Source organism: Musca autumnalis, unplaced genomic scaffold (assembly GCF_047663935.1).
Source record: "Musca autumnalis isolate F117 unplaced genomic scaffold, ASM4766393v1 scaffold_2, whole genome shotgun sequence".
NCBI classification, from domain to species: domain Eukaryota; kingdom Metazoa; phylum Arthropoda; class Insecta; order Diptera; family Muscidae; genus Musca; species Musca autumnalis.
The window spans coordinates 49,738,650-49,759,678 of record NW_027411755.1 but is presented as its reverse complement, the minus strand read 5'-3'; the positions used below and the strand labels follow the sequence as shown (position 1 = coordinate 49,759,678).

The 21,029-nt window shown below is 31.6% G+C and overlaps 1 protein-coding gene across 8 annotated transcripts in view; it reads right to left on the bottom strand.

Annotated features, from left to right (window-relative positions):
• Positions 1 to 21,029, bottom strand: part of LOC141393987 (uncharacterized) — a 402,117-nt gene that overhangs the window by 375,934 nt on the left and 5,154 nt on the right. The gene's annotated exons all lie outside the window — the stretch shown is intronic.

Below are 21,029 nucleotides of genomic sequence, written 5' to 3'. Positions count from 1 at the left end.
TGCTTCGCGTAGGTTTATATGCTGCTACAACAATAACAACATTTTTATATATTATATTTTATTGCTTATATTTTATATATATTTTTATTTTTTATATTTTATATGTTTTATATTTTATGTTTTACATTTTATACCAATTTTATGTTTTAAACCATTTAGAGCACTAATAGCTGTCCATAAATATTTCTTTGCAATAAAATTAAGTTCCTGACAATCAATAATTTACCTCACTTAAATATGTTTAGTTTCCCCCAAGGTCCAATTATATGGAACACTTTGTGAAAACTGTTTTTGCCACCATATAATCATAAAAATTGCAACTTCTGTTCCAAAAAGAAAAAAAAAACGACAAGAAACACCATCGAACCCGCCAGCCACCAGCAATAACACACAAGTCACACTCCAACTCGTCAACATGAAATTTAAAACGTCATTCACATACATACAGCTGTATGTATGTTCACTATATATGGAAGTCATTGACATCAATAATGCATTAAATTTGCAATAGGCCTCAAAGGCATTGGACGGAAGAAAAAAAAAAAATGTCACCATCCGAGTTAGTATTGGCGGGTGGCTGCTATGAATGGAGACAGTGAACGAAAAAACCTAAAAAGGTATGGGGGCGAAACATTTAACAGAAAAACGATAACAACATAAAACCTAAGCCCAGCCATACATACATAGAGGTGTTTGTTGGCTGGTTGTAGAAACAATAGATTGATAAAAAGAACGTAAAAGAAAATTTGCACTACAAAAACAGTGAAGAAAACAACAATAAAAAAGAGCAAAACAAAAATAAGCCCTGAAATTATAAGACACAAAAAATGACAATAAAAACACTTTATGGGGGCTCTTTAGGAACAACAGCAACAACAACATGAAAACCCAAAATGAAAGGCATAAAACAAGACAGAATGACAACGTCAAGAGTACCTCCTCTTGGCAATGGAAAACATTTAGCACAAAAAAAAAACAGAAACAAACAGTCAGGTGTTGCATATGGAAGATTACCACCATATGTTAGCCCGGATAAGAGGCATTAAAGCAGGTTGAACATGAAAAAGAAAGAAAAAAGGGAAGACAAAGTTATTCTCTTGAAAATAGTAACAAGAAAAATTGTGGATTTTTTAAAAATGTTTTCATGGACCCTAATAAACGTGGATTTTTTAAAAATATTTTTTTTCATGGACCCTAATAAACGTGGATTTTTTAAAAATATTTTTTTTTCATGGACCCTAATAAACTTGGATTTTTTTTAAAAATATTTTTTCATGGACCTTAATAAACGTGGATTTTTTAAAAATATTTTTTTCATGGACCCTAATAAACGTGGATTTTTTAAAAATATTTTTTTCATGGACCCTAATAAACGTGGATTTTTTAAAAATATTTTTTCATGGATCCTAATAAACGTGGATTTTTTAAAAAATATGTTTTTCATGGACCCTAATAAACGTGGATTTTTTTAAAAATATTTTTTTCATGGACCCTAATAAACGTGGATTTTTTTAAAAATATTTTTTTCATGCACCCTAATAAACGTGGATTTTTTAAAAATATTTTTTCATGGACCCCAATAAACGTGGATTTTTTAAAGAATATTTTTTCATGGACCCTAATAAAAAAATATTTTTTTCAAGAACCCTAATAAGCGTGGAGTTTTTAAAGAATATTTTTTTAATGACTTCAGGAAACGTGGATTTTTTAAAGAATATTTTTTTAATGACTTCAGGAAACGTGGATTTTTTTAAAGAATATTTTTTTAATGACTTTAGGAAACGTGGATTTTTTAAAGAATATTTTTTTAATGACTTCAGGAAACGTGGATTTTTTAAAGAATATTTTTTTAATGACTTCAGGAAACGTGGATTTTTTAAAGAATATTTTTTTAATGACTTCAGGAAACGTGGATTTTTTAAAGAATATTTTTTTAATGACTTTAGGAAACGTGGATTTTTTAAAGAATATTTTTTTAATGACTTCAGGAAACGTGGATTTTTTAAAGAATATTTTTTAATGACTTCAGGAAACGTGGATTTTTTAAAGAATATTTTTTTAATGACTTCAGGAAACGTGGATTTTTTAAAGAATATTTTTTTAATGACTTCAGGAAACGTGGATTTTTTAAAGAATATTTTTTTAATGACTTCAGGAAACGTGGATTTTTTAAAGAATATTTTTTTAATGACTTCAGGAAACGTGGATTTTTTAAAGAATATTTTTTTAATGACTTCAGGAAACGTGGATTTTTTAAAGAATATTTTTTTAATGACTTCAGGAAACGTGGATTTTTTAAAGAATATTTTTTTAATGACTTCAGGAAACGTGGATTTTTTAAAGAATATTTTTTTAATGACTTCAGGAAACGTGGATTTTTTAAAGAATATTTTTTTAATGACTTCAGGAAACGTGGATTTTTTAAAGAATATTTTTTTTAATGACTTCAGGAAACGTGGATTTTTTAAAGAATATTTTTTTAATGACTTCAGGAAACGTGGATTTTTTAAAGAATATTTTTTTAATGACTTCAGGAAACGTGGATTTTTTAAAGAATATTTTTTTAATGACTTCAGGAAACGTGGATTTTTTAAAGAATATTTTTTTAATGACTTCAGGAAACGTGGATTTTTTAAAGAATATTTTTTTAATGACTTCAGGAAACGTGGATTTTTTAAAGAATATTTTTTTAATGACTTCAGGAAACGTGGATTTTTTAAAGAATATATTTTTAATGACTTCAGGAAACGTGGATTTTTTAAAGAATATTTTTTTAATGACTTCAGGAAACGTGGATTTTTTAAAGAATATTTTTTTAATGACTTCAGGAAACGTGGATTTTTTAAAGAATATTTTTTTAATGACTTCAGGAAACGTGGATTTTTTAAAGAATATTTTTTTAATAACTTCAGGAAACGTGGATTTTTTAAAGAATATTTTTTTAAGACTTCAGGAAACGTGGATTTTTTAAAGAATATTTTTTAATGACTTCAGGACACGTGGATTTTTTAAAGAATATTTTTTTAATGACTTCAGGAAACGTGGATTTTTTAAAGAATATTTTTTTAATGACTTCAGGAAACGTGGATTTTTTAAAGAATATTTTTAATGACTTCAGGAAACGTGGATTTTTTAAAGAATATATTTTTAATGACTTCAGGAAACGTGGATTTTTTAAAGAATATTTTTTTAATGACTTCAGGAAACGTGGATTTTTTAAAGATTATTTTTTTAATGACTTCAGCAAACGTGGATTTTTTAAAGAATATTTTTTTAATGACTTCAGGAAACGTGGATTTTTTAAAGATTATTTTTTTAATGACTTCAGCAAACGTGGATTTTTTAAAGAATATTTTTTCATGGACCCTAATAAACGTGGATTTTTTAAAGAATATTTTTTTAATGACTTCAGGAAACGTGGATTTTTTAAAGAATATTTTTTAATGACTTCAGGAAACGTGGATTTTTTAAAGAATATTTTTTTAATGACTTCAGTAAACGTGGATTTTTTAAAGAATATTTTTTTAATGACTTCAGGAAACGTGGATTTTTTAAAGAATATTTTTTTAATGACTTCAGGAAACGTGGATTTTTTAAAGAAAATTTTGTTAATGACTTCAGGAAACGTGGATTTTTTAAAGAATTTTTTTTAATGACTTAAGGAAGCGTGTATTTTTTAAAGAAAGTTTTTTTAATGACTTCAGAAAACGTGGATTTTTTAAAGAATATTTTTTTAATGACTTCAGGAAACGTGGATTTTTTAAAGAATATTTTTTTAATGACTTCAGGAAACGTGGATTTTTTAAAGATTTTTTTTTAATGACTTCAGGAAACGTGGATCTTTTAAAGAATATTTTTTTAATGACTTCAGGAAACGTGGATTTTTTAAACAATATTTTTTTAATGACTTCAGGAAACGTGGATTTTCTAAAGAATATTTTTTTAATGACTTCAGGAAACGTGGATTTTCTAAAGAATATTTTTTTAATGACTTCAGGAAACGTGGATTTTTTAAAGAATATTTTTTAATGACTTCAGGAAACGTGGATTTTTTAAAGAATATTTTTTTAATGACTTCAGGAAACGTGGATTTTTTAAAGAATATTTTTTTAATGACTTCAGGAAATGTGGATTTTTTAAAGAATATTTTTTTAATGACTTCAGGAAACGTGGATTTTTTAAAGAATATTTTTTTAATGACTTCAGGAATCGTGGATTTTTTAAAGAATATTTTTTTTATGACTTCAGGAAACGTGGATTTTTTAAAGAATATTTTTTTAATGACTTCAGTAAACGTGGATTTTTTAAAGAATATTTTTTTAATGACTTCAGAAAACGTGGATTTTTTAAAGAATATTTTTTTAATGACTTCAGGAAACGTGGATTTTTTAAAGAATATTTTTTTAATGACTTCAGGAAACGTGGATTTTTTAAAGAATATTTTTTTAATGACTTCAGGAAACGTGGATTTTTTAAAGAATATTTTTTCATGGGCCCCAATAAACGTGGATTTTTTAAAGAATATTGTTTTAATGACTTCAGGAAACGTGGATTTTTTAAAGAATATTTTTTCATGGGCCCCAATAAACGTGGATTTTTTAAAGAATATTGTTTTAATGACTTCAGGAAACGTGGATTTTTTAAAGAAAATTTTTTTAATGACTTCAGGAAACGTGGATTTTTTAAAGAATATTTTTTTAATGACTTCAGGAAACGTGGATTTTTTAAAGAATATTTTTTTAATGACTTCAGGAAACGTGGATTTTTTAAAGAATATTTTTTAATGACTTCAGGAAACGTGGATTTTTTAAAGAATATTTTTTAATGACTTCAGGAAACGTGGATTTTTTAAAGAATATTTTTTTAATGACTTCAGGAAACGTGGATTTTTTAAAGAATATTTTTTTAATGACTTCAGGAAACGTGGATTTTTTAAAGAATATTTTTTTAATGACTTCAGGAAACGTGGATTTTTTAAAGAATATTTTTTTAATGACTTCAGGAAACGTGGATTTTTTAAAGAATATTTTTTTAATGACTTCAGGAAACTTGGATTTTTTAAAGAATATTTTTTTAATGACTTCAGGAAACGTGGATTTTTTAAAGAATATTTTTTTAATGACTTCAGGAAACGTGGATTGTTTAAAGAATATTTTTTTAATGACTTCAGGAAACGTGGATTTTTTAAAGAATATTTTTTTAATGACTTCAGGAAACGTGGATTTTTTAAAGAATATTTTTTTTAATGACTTCAGGAAACGTGGATTTTTTAAAGAATATTTTTTTAATGACTTCAGGAAACGTGGATTTTTTAAAGAATATTTTTTTAATGACTTCAGGAAACGTGGATTTTTTAAAGAATATTTTTTTAATGACTTCAGGAAACGCGGATTTTTTAAAGAATATATTTTTAATGACTTCAGAAACGTGGATTTTTTAAAGAATATTTTTTTAATGACTTCAGGAAACGTGGATTTTTTAAAGAATATTTTTTTAATGACTTCAGGAAACATGGATTTTTTAAAGAATATTTTTTTAATGACTTCAGGAAACGTGGATTTTTTTAAGAATATTTTTTTTAATGACTTCAGGAAACGTGGATTTTTTTAAGAATATTTTTTTAATGACTTCAGGAAACGTGGATTTTTTTAAGAATATTTTTTTAATGACTTCAGGAAACGTGGATTTTTTTAAGAATATTTTTTTAATGACTTCAGGAAACGTGGATTTTTTTAAGAATATTTTTTTAATGACTTCAGGAAACGTGGATTTTTTTAAGAATATTTTTTTAATGACTTCAGGACATGTGGATTTTTTAAAGAATATTTTTTCATGGACTCCCAATAAACGTGGATTTTTTAAAGAATATTTTTTTCATGGACCTTAATAAACGTGGATTTTTTAAAAATATTTTTTTCATGGGCTCTAATAAACGTGGATTTTTAAAAATATTTTTTTCATGGACTCTAATAAACGTGGAAAAAATATTTTTTCATTGACCCTTATAAACGTACATTTTTAAAAAATATTTTTTCATGGACTCCCAATAAACGTGGATTTTTTAAAGAATATTTTTTCATGGACTCCCAATAAACGTGGATTTTTTAAAGAATATTTTTTCATGGACTCCCAATAAACGTGGATTTTTTAAATAATATTTTTTCATGGACTCCCAATAAACGTGGATTTTTTAAAGAATACTTTTTGATGAACTCCCAATAAACGTGGATTTTTTAAAGAATACTTTTTGATGAACTCCCATTAAATGTGGACTTTTTAAAGAATACTTTTTGATGAACTCCCAATAAACGTGGATTTTTTAAAGAATACTTTTTGATGAACTCCCAATAAACGTGGATTTTTTAAAGAATACTTTTTGATGAACTCCCAATAAACGTGGATTTTTTAAAGAATACTTTTTGATGAACTCCCATTAAATGTGGATTTTTTAAAGAATACTTTTTGATGAACTCCCAATAAACGTGGATTTTTTAAAGAGTAGTTTTTCATGGACCCCAATAAACGTGGATTTTTTAAAGAGTAGTTTTTCATGGACCCCAATAAACGTGGATTTTTTAAAGAGTAGTTTTTCATGGACCCCAATAAACGTGGATTTTTTTAAAGAGTAGTTTTTCATGGACCCCAATAAACGTGGATTTTTTAAAGAGTAGTTTTTCATGGACCCCAATAAACGTGGATTTTTTAAAGAGTAGTTTTTCATGGACCCTAATAAACGTGGATTTTTTAAAACTATTTTTTCATGGACCCCAATAAACGTGGATTTTTTAAAGAGTAGTTTTTCATGGACCCCAAAAATCGTGGATTTTTTAAAGAGTAGTTTTTCATGGACCCCAATAAACGTGGATTTTTTAAAGAGTAGTTTTTCATGGACTCCCAATAAACGTGGATTTTTTAAAGAGTAGTTTTTCATGGACCCCAATAAACGTGGATTTTTTAAAGAATATTTTTTCATGGACTCCCAATAAACGTGGATTTTTTAAAGAATATTTTTTCATGAACTCCCAATAAACGTGGTTTTTTTAAAGAATATTTTTTCATGGACTCCCAATAAACGTGGATTTTTTAAAGAATATTTTTTCATGGACTCCCAATAAACGTGGATTTTTTAAAGAATATTTTTTCATGGACTCCCAATAAACGTGGATTTTTTAAAGAATATTTATTCATGGACTCCCAATAAACGTGGATTTTTTAAAGAATATTTTTTCATGGACTCCCAATAAACGTGGATTTTTTAAAGAATATTTTTTCATGGACTCCCAATAAACGTGGATTTTTTAAAGAATATTTTTTCATGGACTCCCAATAAACGTGGATTTTTTAAAGAATATTTTTTTAATGACTTCAGGAAACGTGGATTTTTTAAAGAATATTTTTTTAATGACTTCAGGAAACGTGGATTTTTTAAAGAATATTTTTTTAATGACTTCAGGAAACGTGGATTTTTTTAAAGAATATTTTTTTTAATGACTTCAGGAAACGTGGATTTTTTAAAGAATATTTTTTAATGACTTCAGGAAACGTGGATTTTTTAAAGAATATTTTTTTAATGACTTCAGGAAACGTGGATTTTTTAAAGAATATTTTTTCAATGACTTCAGAAAACGTGGATTTTTTAAAGAATATTTTTTAATGACTTCAGGAAACGTGGATTTTTTAAAGAATATTTTTTTAATGACTTCAGGAAACGTGGATTTTTTAAAGAATATTTTTTTAATGACTTAAGGAAACGTGGATTTTTTAAAGAATATTTTTTTAATGACTTCAGGAAACGTGGATTTTTTAAAGAATATTTTTTTAGTGACTTCAGGAAACGTGGATTTTTTAAAGAATATTTTTTTAATGACTTCAGGAAACGTGGATTTTTTAAAGAATATTTTTTTAATGACTTCAGGAAACGTGGATTTTTTAAAGAATATTTTTTTAATGACTTCAGGAAACGTGGATTTTTTAAAGAATATTTTTTTAATGACTTCAGGAAACGTGGATTTTTTAAAGAATATTTTTTTAATGACTTCAGGAAACGTGGATTTTTTAAAGAATATTTTTTTAATGACTTCAGGAAACGTGGATTTTTTAAAGAATATTTTTTTAATGACTTCAGGAAACGTGGATTTTTTAATGAATATTTTTTTAATGACTTCAGGAAACGTGGATTTTTTAAAGAATATTTTTTTAATGACTTCAGGAAACGTGGATTTTTTAAAGAATATTTTTTTAATGACTTCAGGAAACGTGGATTTTTTAAAGAATATTTTTTTAATGACTTCAGGAAACGTGGATTTTTTAAAGAATATTTTTTTAATGACTTCAGGAAACGTGGATTTTTTAAAGAATATTTTTTTAATGACTTCAGGAAACGTGGATTTTTTAAAGAATATTTTTTTAATGACTTCAGGAAACGTGGATTTTTTAAAGAATATTTTTTTAATGACTTCAGGAAACGTGGATTTTTTAAAGAATATTTTTTTAATGACTTCAGGAAACGTGGATTTTTTAAAGAATATTTTTTTAATGACTTCAGGAAACGTGGATTTTTTAAAGAATATTTTTTTAATGACTTCAGGAAACGTGGATTTTTTAAAGAATATTTTTTTAATGACTTCAGGAAACGTGGATTTTTTAAAGAATATTTTTTTAATGACTTCAGGAAACGTGGATTTTTTAAAGAATATTTTTTTAATGACTTCAGGAAACGTGGATTTTTTAAAGAATATTTTTTTAATGACTTCAGGAAACGTGGATTTTTTAAAGAATATTTGTTTAATGACTTCAGGAAACGTGGATTTTTTAAAGAATATTTTTTTAATGACTTCAGGAAACGTGGATTTTTTAAAGAATATTTTTTTAATGACTTCAGGAAACGTGGATTTTTTAAAGAATATTTTTTTAATGACTTCAGGAAACGTGGATTTTTTAAAGAATATTTTTTTAATGACTTCAGGAAACGTGGATTTTTTAAAGAATATTTTTTTAATGACTTCAGGAAACGTGGATTTTTTAAAGAATATTTTTTAATGACTTCAGGAAACGTGGATTTTTTAAAGAATATTTTTTTAATGACTTCAGGAAACGTGGATTTTTTAAAGAATATTTTTTTAATGACTTCAGGAAACGTGGATTTTTTAAAGAATATTTTTTTAATCACTTCAGGAAACGTCGATTTTTTAAAGAATATTTTTTTAATGACTTCAGGAAACGTGGATTTTTCATGACCCTAATAAACGTGGATTTTTTAAAGTATACTTTTTCATGAACTCCCAATCAAAGGGGATTTTTTAAAAATATTTTTGCATAGACCCTAATAAACGTAGATTTTTAAAAATATTTTTGCATAGACCCTAATAAACGTAGATTTTTAAAAATATTTTTGCATAGACCCTAATAAACGTAGATTTTTAAAAATATTTTTGCATGGATCCTTGTAAACGTAGATTTTTTAAAAAGTTTTTTTATGGACCCTAATAGGCGTGGATTTTTTAGAAATATTTTTAATGGACCCCAATCAACGTGGATTTTTAAAGAATATTTGTTCACAAACCGGGATTTTTTAAAGATTGTTTTTTCATGGGCTCCTATAAACGAGGATTTTTTAAACAATATTTTCTCATGGACCCCCATAAACGTGGATTTTTTCATGGACTCCAATAAACGTGGAATTTTTTTAAATATTTGTTCATGGACCCTAATAAACGTGGAGTTATAAGAAATATTTTTTTATGGACCCCGTGGAATTTTTAAAGAAAATTTTTCATGGACCCTAATAAACGTGGATTTTTTAAAGAAAAATTTTCATGGACCCTAATAAACGTGGATTTTTTAAAGAATATTTTTTCATGGACCCCAATAAACGTGAATTTTTTAAAAATATTTTTCATGAACGCAAATAAACGTGAATTTTTTAAAAATATTTTTTCATTGATCCTAATAAACGTAGATATTTTAAAAAATAGTTCTTCATAGACCCTAATAAACGTGAATTTTTTAAAGAATATTTTTCATAGACCCCAATAAACGTAAGTTTTTTAAAGAATATTTTTCATAGACCCCAATAAACGTAAGTTTTTTAAAGAAATATTTTTAAATATTTTTCATGGGCCCCAATAAACGTGGATTTTTTAAAGAATATTTTTTCATGGGCCCCAATAAACGTGGATTTTTAAAGAATATTTTTTCATGGACCCTAATAAACGTGGATTTTTTAATAATATTTTTTCATGGACCCTAATTAACATGGATTTTTTAAAAATATTTTTGCATGGATCCCCATAAACGTAGATTTTTTTAACGTATTTTTCGTGGACCCTAATAAACGTGGACTTTTTAAAAATATTTTCATGGACCCTAATAAATGTGGACTTTTTAAAAATATTCTTCATGGACCCTAATAAACGTGAATTTTTTAAAAATATTTTTTCAAGGACCCTAATAAAAGTGGATTTTTTAAAGAATATTTTTCATGGACCCCAATAAAAGTGGATTTTTTAAAAATATTTTTTCATTGGCCCTAATAAACGTGGATGTTTTAAAGAACAGTTTTTCATGACACCCAATAATCTTTGATTTTTTAAAGAATATTTTTTCATGGACACCCAATAATCGTGGATTTTTTAAAGAATATTTTTTCATGCACCCCAATAAACGTGGATTTTTTAAAGAACATTTTTCATGGACCCCAATAAGAGTGGATTTTTTAGAGAAAATTTTTTCATGGACCCCAATAAACGAGGGTTTTTTAAAGAATATTTTTCATAGAAGATGTGTCTAAATTTAGATTCTTTTGAATGTGACACCCATTCCACACCTGTTTCCATAATATCCTCTTCATATTGAAAAGGAAACATCCATTGCAGAATTTTAAATTATTTTCACGGTTAAGCCAACGCCGCCGCTGCCAGCTTAACTTGACATTGAATCAATAGTAATAAGTTGGCATCCAGCTACTGAAAAAAAAACACATAAACGGAAGTAAGCTTTGCTAACATTATCCACACACCTAAAACTCTGACTGAATGTCACGTCCATTTCGATTATTTTTTGTTGAGTATTAGGAAGCCAGGCAAGGTAGTCAATATTTAATTTTAACTTCACTCAGTGATGCATCATAGAAAAAGTGCGGAGAAAAAAAAAACATTGGCAGATGCCTTAGCTAAACGTTTCGCCCTTAGCCAAACCCAGCTATGGAGTTCCTCATTCATTCATCACTATCATCGTAGTCGTCATGGAACAGCACACACGCCCAGTGTGCCATAGACATGGCATCCTATATGGAGGAGAATGTCATTCATTATCAATGTCAATGCCTGCTTTTTTATTCTGTACTTTTTCTATTTTTATTTGATAAATAATCATTGCCGGTGGCGACGGCGGCGGTGTTGGGTGAAAGAAGTCGGTAGCTAGGGAAAATGCAAACAAGTCTTCTCTCTGCTGCATATTCAATGCAAACAACAAAAAAGTAAAAGCTTCTTTCATTTATTGTAAGTTAAGTGAGTGAATGAACGAACGAATGAGCGATGTATTTAGTGAGTGATTGCATGAATGAATATTCAAGAGTCATCTATAAAGTGGGAATGTCATAGATGTTAACCGCCGCCGGTGTGATTAATTCCAGTGGCATAATAAGTAGATTAGCGATTGAAGTATTTATATATTGCACAATAGACATCGATCGATAGGATAGCCCAATCACATTCGTCTATGTTAGCCGGAGAGAAATTATTAAAAATATCCCCCTTCGTGCTAAATTATTCAAAACTATTGTAAACCAGATGGGTGACGTAGGGGATGGAAGATACCAAGCAACGGTCCTGAACGGTTTTAACATGGCAAAGCCCAGGATTTATCTTGGTCCCTCTTTCATCTCAAGTGGACTCTGACCTCCCCGTGGTGTCACCTGGGGAACTGCCTTTAACATCCGTTAAAGGTAGTGAGCTAACATGTGGCGCGCGTTCACCCATAAGAACGTTAAAAACTTGGGTTTGGGCGTCTGGTTAGTAACCCTCACCTAGAAAAAACAGCCTACTATGAAAAAACGAAAGAAAAGAAAAACAAACCCCTCTAAAGTTGACGAACCCCGCAAACGTTTTAAGGACCATGTTCTGCGAATCTGCACCTGGAATGTTCGCACTCTTTATAGAGAAGGTACAGTCTTCGCATTGGCAGACGTACTTGAAAAGTACAAGACCGATATTACTGCCATACAGGAAATACGATGGATTGGGAAAGGCGTCACAACAACACCTAAAGGTGACGCACTGTATTATAGCTGCCATGACGTAAAGCATGAGTTTGGTTGTGAATTCGTAGTTAGTCGGAGACTAATACATCTGGTATCCAGCTTCACCCCAGTGAATGAAAGACTTGCTGCAATTCGAATAAAATAAATTCTTCAACATCAGCTCATGCTCCCACAGAAGAAAAGAACGAACAGACCAAAGATATAGTTTACGAGCGCTTAGAAGAAACATATGACCGTTGCCCTGCCCATGACATTAAAATCATTCTAGGCGATTTTAATGCCAAAATTGGAAAGGAGAATATCTTTGGCCCAACAGTCGGGAAATTCAGTCTCCACAGTGAAACATCTGACAACGGTATGGGGCTGATAGACTTTGCAGCTGCAAAAAACATGGTAGTTAGCAGTACCAGATTTAATCATCTCGATATTCATAAGGGCAACTGGCTGTCTCCAGATCAAAGAACAAGTAATCAAATTGATCATGTTGTGATAGATGGAAGACATTCATCCAGCGTGTTGGATGTACGATCGTTCCGAGGCGCAAACATTGATTCGGACCACTACCTTGCTGCAGCAAAGGTACGCACTCGCTTAAACGTAGCAAACAAAGTACGAACAGACACAACACGAAAGTTAGACATCGGTAAGCTGCAATCACAACAGATAGCCACAGCATATTCCACTCAACTAGCCCAATTGCTTAATCAAAGCACTCCTCATCCCGATAACATATCAGCGCAATGGCAAAGCATTGCCCACTCCATGCAAACAGCCGCAAAATCCATACTTGGATACCAGAGACCTCCACCAAGGAATCCATGGTATGATCAGGAGTGTCGTGCTGCCCCCGAAGAGAAAAATGCGGCATATAGGGCTACTTTACAACAACGCAAGCAACGCGTAGCGCACGAGAGAGATACAGGGAGAAAAAGAGAGAGGAGAAACGTTTTTTCCGCAGGAAAAAGAGAGAGATGGAAAAGCGGGAGTGTGAAAAAAATCGAGATGTACAGGAGCCAGAATGAAGTCAAGCATCAAACTGATGGCTTTGGTACAGGCACATCCTCCTGTAGAGACCAGCAAGGTAATTTGGTAACTGATACAGATAGTGTACTCAGGATATGGAAAGAACATTTTTCAAATCTGTTGGTATCCAATAGCAGCGAAGACGACGAAGATACCACAGATACAATCCCAGAAGATGGTATGGAATGTATACCGCCCAGCCCAGATGAGGTAAAGACAGCAAAAAATCGGCTGAAGAATAATAAGGCAGCAGGAGCCTTACCAGCCGAGCTGTTCAAAACCGGAGGCGACACGCTGATAAGGTGTATTCATCAGCTAGTTAGCACCATCTGGCAGGAACCTGAGTATCCTGTGCCCCGTCCACAAGAAGGGAGATAAGACTGTATGCTCTAACTATAGGGGCATAAGTCTACTCCCTATTGCCTACAAGATCGTGTCAGGGATATTGTGCGAACGACTAAAGCCTATGGTCAACGAGATAATTGGACCATACCAATGCGGATTTAGACCTGGCAAGTCCACCATTGACCAGATATTTACCCTGCGGCAAATCCTGGAAACGACCCAAGAGATGCAGATCGACACCTAGCACCTTTTTGTCGATTATAAAGCAGCCTTCGACAGCCCGCTACGTTCAAAGGTATTCCAAGCCATGTCTGAATTTGGTATCCCCGCAAAGCTCATCCGGCTTTGTAAAATGACTTTAACTGACACGAGGTCATCAGTTAAAATAGGAAAGAACCTCTCCGAAGAGTTTTGTACCAAAAGAGGTTTCAGACAAGGAGACAGCCTTTCGTGTGATCTCTTTAACATCCTGCTGGAAAAGGTTATACGAGAGGCAAACGTCAAAAGAAGTGGCACAATCTACACCAATAGTCACATGTTACTTGCTTATGCTGATGATATAGACATCATGGGCCGATCAGTAAAAGAAGTAAGTGATACCTTTATAAAGGTCGAAGGAGAATCTGCTAAAGTGGGTCTGGCGGTAAACGGTGAGAAGACCAAGTTGATGGTGTCGACGCGCAATGGGTCCATTGAGCTCGGACCAAATGTGGAAGTTGGTACCTTCAATTTTGAGGTAGTAAAAGACTTCGTCTACCTCGGCACCTCCTTAAACACAATAAACGACATCAGTTGTGAAATAAAAAGTAGAATTGTATTGGCCAACAGATGCTATTTTGGTTTAAGTAAGCAGTTTAAAAACAAAGCCACATCTCGTCAAACAAAAATAAGGCTCTACAAAACACTGATACTACCCGTGCTGATGTATGGCTCCGAAGCCTGGGTACTTGCGCAAGCAGACATGGCAGTGCTTGGTGTGTTTGAGAGAAAATTTCTTCGAAAGATCTATGGACCAATCTACGTTGACGGTGAATATCGACGTCGCATGAAGCACGAGCTGTAACTGCTATAAAACGACATCATTATTGTTAAACGTATCGAGATGCAGCGATTGCGTTGGCTAGGCCATATCATAAGAATGAGCGATGATGAACCCGCTAAAAGGGCGTATAAATACGGACCGCTTGGCGGTGCACGCAGAATTGGCAGGCCAAGGAATAGATGGCGCAAACAAGTGGATAATGAGATGAAAAGGCGCGGTATTCCTAAAAGTCAAGCGAAAAACAGAGAGGAATGGAGATCTTTTCTACTTTAAAGAATACTTTGTCAAACCGTGGATTTTTAAAAGAATATTTGTTCAAGCCGTGGATTTTTTTAAACAATATATTTTGACGCCGTGGATTTTTAAAACAATATTTTTGAAGCCGTGAAATTTTTAAAAAAATTATTTTCAAGCCGTGGATTTTTTAAAAAATATTTTTCAAGCCGTGGATTTTTTAAAACAATATTTTTTTAAGATGTGGATTTTTTAAAACAATATTTTTTGAGCCGTGGATATTAAAAAAAAAATATTTTTTAAAAGAATGTGGAAAAACCTAACACACGTGGATTTTTTAAAGTATGTTTTATCAGCCGTGGATTTTTAAAAAAAAAAAATTTAAGCCGTGTATATTTTAAAGAATATATTGTCAAGTCGTGGATTTTTAAAAGAATATTTTTTTAAGCAGTGGATTTTTTAAAAGGATATTTTCACAAGCCGTGGATTTTTTAAAAGAACATTTTTTCAAGCCGTGGATTTTTTAAAAGAATATTTTCCCAAGCCGTGGATTTTTAAAAACAATATTTTTGAAGCCGTTCATTTTTTAAAACTATCTTTGCAAGCCGTTCATTTTTTAAAACTATCTTTGCAAGCCGTCGATTTTTTTAAAACAATATTTTTCAAGCCGTCGATTTTTTAAAAGAGTTTTTTTAAAGCCGTCGATTTTTTAAAATAATAGTTTTTTCAAGCCGTGGATTTTTTAAACAATGTTTCTTCAAGCCGTGGATTTTTAAAACAATGTTTTTTCAAGCCGTGGATTTTTTAAGATAATTGTTTATCAAACCGTGGATTTTTTAAAAGAGGAATATTTTTTCCAGCCGTGGATGTTTTTAGAGGAATATTTTTTCCAGCCGTGGATGTTTTTAGAGGAATATTTTTGCAAGACCTAACAGACGTGGATTTAAAAAAAAAATTAAGCCCTAACAGACGTGGATTTTTTTAAAGAATATTTTTTCCAAGGCCTAACAGACGTGGATTTTTTAAAAGAATATTTTTCCAAGACCTCACAGGCATAGATTTTATTAAAGAATATTTTTTAGCCTTAACAGACGTGGATTTTTTAAAGAATATTTTTGAAATGATCTAACAGACCCTGGATGTTTTAAAGAATATTTTTTCCAAGACCTTACAGACGTGGATTTTTTCAAGAATATTTTTTCCAAGACCTAACAGATGTGGATTTCATTAAAGAATATTTTTTCCAAGACCTAACAGACGTGGATTTTTTATACCCTCCACCATAGGATGGGGGTATATTAAGTTTGTCACTAAGTTTGTAACTACTCGAAATAATCATTGTAGACCCCACAAACTATATATATTCTTGATCAGCGTGTAATTCTACATCGATATAGCCATGTCCGTCCGTCTGTCCGTCTGTGGAAATCACTCTAGCGTCCGAACGGATTGACGTAGGTGGATGAAATTTTGGGAAAATCTATTATTTGTACGTAGGACTTTTGGTATTGAAAGCGGGCTATGTAGGTCCACGCTTTCGTATAGCCCACATACAAAATGACGAGTGACGCGTCGTCGTTTTAAGGAATTTTTGAGATATTTGTCCCATTTTACCACGGAATTGGTTGTAATTTTTTATTTTGTATCTCCAGAGGCCAAAAACATTCCTACCAAAGTTGGTTTATATAGCTCCACGTTTTGGTATAGCCCCCATATAAAGTGACAGCAGAATCGGTTGCTACTTTGTATTTTGTGTTTCCAGAGACTAAGAAACATTTCTACCATAAAATGTTAAAATGTTAAAATATAGCCCCCATAGGACGGTATCTCCCGATTTTCGGTATTTCGAAGGTTTTGACCTCATTATCACACCGAGATGGCTGAAATTTGGTATTGTGTCTTCGTTGGGGGTATAAAACATCCCCCCAGAAATTTGTAGGTATAGGTCCGCGCCATAATATAGCCTCCATAGAACGGTAACTTCCGATTTTCGGTATTTTGAAGGTTGTGGCCACATTAATCCACCGAAATGGCTGAAATTTGTGATGGAGGGTATAAAAAGTTCGGCCCGACCGAACTTAGTGCTTTTCCCACTTGTTAAAGAATGTTTTTTTCCAAGTCCTAACAGACGTGGATTTTTTAATGTGCGTGAAGATAAAATCGATTTTAACTAGCGGAGACAAAAACCATAACTACCACCACCATATTTAGCCAAGACACATTCTCTTACGTATAACAGATTTAGAACAGTTGTATAACAGTTCTAAAAACGATTTTGACAAAATATAAAATCGATTTTGACAAAATCGTTTTTGAAGAATATGTGTTTTAGACCTTTTTCAGGATCTAAAAAGGTATGAGCACACGGAAAATTGACAAAATTGAAAAAAAAACGGAAAGTTAAAATAAAAGATTCTGTAGGACTTTTTATTGAAAACCTTCATACATGTGGGTGGACCTATTGAGGGCCCTCCTAGGCGAAATTTATGCCGCGTACCTACAGACTGCGAGTGCAGCTAATTAGGCCATTGGGTCGACTATAAGAAAATACAAATTTGATTACAGGTTGATTGTATAAATTTTGAAATATCGACATTTTATGGAAAAACCTTCATATATTTGGGTGGACCTACTATAAAGGGCCCCCCTAGGCATAAATTTCGCCTAAGGGGCGAAATGTGGTTTCTATCAAGAGCATAAATGATCTAAGTTCTGATCACTTACCAGTCATGTGTGAAGTTAATTTGAATATAAGAACTACGGCCGATATATACCTCGACTATAATAAGGCAAACTGGTCTCGTTACAAACGTTTCATAAACGAGCATCTATCCACTCCTGATGATTATGTTTTATGTGGAAATATAAGTCAAATTGACTCTAATATTGCAACATTTACGGACACCATAAAAACTGCAATTGATTACAGTGTACCCAAACTTGAAAAAAGTATACATAATAAGATGATACCAAACTTTATTAAAGTTTTAATTCAACATAGAAACGTATACAAAAGAAATTTTAAAAGATTCAGAGATGTTGGTGATAGAGTTGCTATGAACCGTTTAAATAAAAAAATAAATCAAGAATTAATAACTTTTAGAAACAAGTCCTGGAATAAAATGCTTTCAGAATTACATCCATCCTCAAAACCCCTATGGAAAGTCTCCAAAATGTTAAGGAGGAAAACGAAAAATATTCCAACGCTGTCCTATAACAACAGCTGTTATTACACCCAAGAGGACAAATGCGATATAATTGCAAAACATTTTCACAATAACCATAACCTGACCAATAACCTTAGTGACGCTGCAACAATATCTGACGTCAACTCAAAAATTTTTGAAATTAATCAACATAATATCAGCATTGAAAATGAGTTCCTTGTGAATTTGATGCAAGTGGAGGTCATATTAAAAAAATTGAAAACCAAAAAATCCCCTGGCATTGATAATATAAACAATCAATGTTTAAAAAACTTACCTAAGAAGGGGAAACAATACCTTAAATTCATTATAAACTCATGTCTCAAGTTTTCATACTTTCCTCTTGCTTGGAAATGTTCCAAAACCATACCATTGCTAAAGCCTAACAAACCACCTGACCATCCAGCGTCTTATAGGCCAATAAGTTTGTTATCATCCTTAAGTAAAGTTTTGGAAACAATCATTAAAGATAAAATATTGCATTTCATTGAAGTACATAATGTTCTCCCTCCCCAACAATTCGGGTTTAGAAAAGAACATAATACAGCACACCCTGTTTACAAAATTAAAAATATGGTAACGGAAAATTTTAATTCCGGAAAATCTACCGGAATGGTCCTGTTGGATATTAAAGCTGCATTTGATTCCGTTTGGCATGATGGCCTTATTTATAAATTGAGCAAACTAAATTTTCCATTATCTCTCATCAAAATGATTCAAAGCTTTTTGAAAGAAAGATCCTTTAAAGTTTTTATTGGATCAACTTCATCAAACGAAATGAGTATTAACGCCGGATGCCCTCAAGGATCATGTTTATCTCCAATATTATACAACATCTTTACTTCTGATATTCCAACATTTAGTTGCTGCACAACCTCTATATTTGCTGATGATACTGCTATTCTTTGTGCTGATACATATTCAATAAACATTATTGAAAAATTGGAGACAGCATTATCAGTTCTAAATTCATATTTCCTTAAATGGAAAATACTTTTAAATCAAGAAAAAACTGATGCCATCTACTTCACCAGGAAGCGTAAGGCATGTTTCTTGCCAAATAGGCCAATTCTCTTCAACAACTTTAATATTGAATGGAAGGATAATGTTAAATATCTTGGAGTTCTACTTGACAGAAGATTGAACTTTAAATGTCATATTCCATACATCGTGGACAAAATAAATAAGATCACCAGAATTATGTACCCGCTTATCAACAGGAAATCCGAACTCAGTTTGCAGAACAAAATGATCATATTCAAATCGATTTTCCAACCCATAATGTTTTACTGTGTTCCAGTATGGTCTTCTTCAGCCAAATGTCACATAAAAAAACTACAAGTTTCGCAGAACAAACTCCTCAAAATGATTTTCAACCTTCCTTGGTTGTATTCAACAAACAGATTACACTCATTAACGGGGATTGTCATGGTACAGGATCGGATAAATATCCTGACAAGCAATTTTAAAGAAAGATGTCAAACATCACAATACCGCCACATCAATGACCTAATGTCATAGTACTTTTAGAACCCCGACACAAACTAAATTAAATTCATTGGGTTTTTATTTGCATTTTCCCAAAACACCATAATCAAATTCAAATCACTTAAATATTATTTCTAAATTATTAATAATGTAGTAGAACAGAAATTTTTATATTTCTAAACTCTTGTTTTCCAAATGTTAAATGTAATTAATATTGTATATTATACGCAATAAACTGAAATTGAGAAATTGAGATGTTGATAAATCAGTTTGCCTCGGATCGTTAAGACTCCATTTAATTCCTCTCCCCCACAAACGTCAACCGCCGCCAACCCCAACGAAACTACTTTGCCGGGTATCAGCAAAATATTTGTAGCGCCACATTGACTTGTGCCTGATGACTGACTGGCTGGCTGTGGCCTTCCGAAAACGAAAAAAAAAACAACAACAAATAAAGCTCACAACTTTTTGTGTTTACATTTTCCCAGTAGCAATTTTATTTAGTTTGTTGTTTCAGGGAAAGAGAAGACATTAAAAATATTTTTGTTTGTTTACTTTTTTGGAGAAATAACGTGAAAAAAGTTAAAATGGAATTGAATAACATCCTGGAAAACGGAAAAACAACGACAAAGTTCAACTGTTATCCTGAGATCTTAAGAAAATTGTAAGACCCAAGAGTTAGGACATGTACTCTGAAAGTTAAGAGGACTAGCCGGTAGGCTACAAGGAAGCAAATGATAGTGAAAGCAACTATAAAAGCGTAAGTTTAGGTTTGGGAAAAAGAAGGGTTAGGTCCAATAGCTATACCAGCAAAAGTCTTTAGCAAAGTTAAGGGCCTATATTTGATATTTGTCCTAATCTGCCCTATCTATCTGCATCACGTTTGAGTGCCTGGAGTAGTCAACACCACCATCATGGAGTTAGAGACCTAATCGTACAGCGTTTTATAATGGTAGACATTGCTTTTTATCCCCAATTTATTGGGGGAGTATAGGGTGCGGTCCTACGGTGCGAGAGCATTTGGCTAATCCCTATCTTTCCAGTTGCCATCTATGCCCCGCTATCTTGGCGTACACCTTATAAAATTCACCAGTGATTTGGTAATTTTTGCAATGCTTTTATTGTCACCCCCAGATTTTCTTACAGATTCCTCGCTTTGTAGATCGATGGACTGAGAGCCACACTGTGCTAGTTTATCAGCTATTTGATTCCCTATTATAGTCTAAAGGTACTGAGTATCTCATACGGAGCCATTCAACTATCATGAATCGTCCTCGAGTTTGTGGTCCATGGCTTATGGACCTTGAGAAGGCCTGACTATTGCCATATATAGTTATATGTACTGTGAGGCTTGGTTCAAATCGTCTAACCCACTCGGCTGCTTTCCTGATAGCGGGAATCTCGGCTTAGAAGACTCTTTAGACACCATAAA